Raw genomic sequence first — 1,363 nt, 5'->3', positions numbered from 1 at the left:
CTGCATACGGATTTCTCAAGAGGCAGGTCAGGTGGTCTGGTATTCCCATCTCTTTCAGAATTTTCCACAGTTGATTGTGATCCACACAGTCAAAGGCTTTGGCATAGTCAATAAAGCAGAAATAGATGTTTTTCTGGAACTCTCTTGCTTTTTCTATGATCCAGCGGATGTTGGCAATTTGATCTCTGGTTCCTCTGCCTTTTCTAAAACCAGCTTGAACATCAGGAAGTTCACGGTTCACATATTGCTGAAGCCTGGCTTGGAGAATTTTGAGCATTACTTTACTAGCATGTGAGATGAGTGCAATTGTGCGGTAGTTTGAGCATTCTTTGGCATTGCCTTTCTTTGGGATTGGAATGAAAACTGACCTTTTCCAGTCCTGTGGCCACTGGTGAGTTTTCCAAATTTGCTGGCATATTGAGTGCAGCACTTTCACAGCATCATCTTCCAGGATTTGGAATAGCTCAACTGGAATTCCATCACCTCCACTAGCTTTGTTCATAGTGATGCTTTCTAAGGCCCACTTGACTTCACATTCCAAGATGGCTGGCTCTAGGTCAGTGATCACACCATCGTGATTATCTGGGTCGTGAAGATCTTTTTTGTACAGTTCTTCTGTGTATTCTTGCCATCTCTTCTTAATATCTTCTGCTTCTGTTAGGTCCATACCATTTCTGTCCTTTATCAAGCTCATCTTTGCATGAAATGTTCCTTTGGTATCTCTGATTTTCTTGGAGATCCCTAGTCTTTCCCATTCTGTTGTTTTCCTTTATTTCTTTGCATTGATTGCTGAAGAAGGCTTTCTTATCTCTTCTTGCTATTCTTTGGAACTCTGCATTCAGATGTTTATATCTTTCCTTTTCTCCTTTGCTTTTCACTTCTCTTCTTTTCACAGCTATTTGTAAGGCCTCCCCAGACAGCCATTTTGCTTTTTTGCATTTCTTTTCTATGGGAATGGTCTTGATCCCAGTCTCCTGTACAGTGTCACGAACCTCATTCCATAATTCATCAGGCACTCTATCTATCAGATCTAGGCCCTTAAATCTATAGGTCTTCTTATTGAAGACCTGAAGGAGGTGAGGAAGCCAGCAGTGTAGAGATCTGAGAAACAACTTCAGCAGTACAAACAGCATGTGCAAAGGCCCTGAGGCTGAACTATGCCTGGCATGTTGGAGGAACAGTGAGAAAGCCACTGTGGCTGGAGCAGAGTAAGAAAGGAGGAAAGCCGGAGGGCATGAGGGCAGGGAGGGGATGGGACAGGTTGTGTAAGACCTGTGGGCCACAAGGAGGGCCTGGGTTTTAACCCTGAGGGAGGTAGAAATCAAGGGAGGGTTTCACACATAGGAGAGGTATGATCTATGTG

At 43.7% G+C, this 1,363-nt stretch overlaps 1 protein-coding gene across 2 annotated transcripts in view; it reads left to right on the top strand.

The window, feature by feature from the left end:
• STAP2 (signal transducing adaptor family member 2) overlaps positions 1-1,363 on the top strand; it is an 11,836-nt gene that overhangs the window by 5,799 nt on the left and 4,674 nt on the right. The window lies entirely within an intron of this gene.

Source organism: Bison bison, unplaced genomic scaffold (genome assembly GCF_000754665.1).
Source record: "Bison bison bison isolate TAMUID 2011002044 unplaced genomic scaffold, Bison_UMD1.0 scf7180017864492, whole genome shotgun sequence".
Classification (NCBI taxonomy): Eukaryota; Metazoa; Chordata; class Mammalia; order Artiodactyla; family Bovidae; genus Bison; species Bison bison.
The sequence above is the reverse complement of the archived record's forward strand: the minus strand, read 5'-3'. Positions and strand labels throughout refer to the sequence as shown.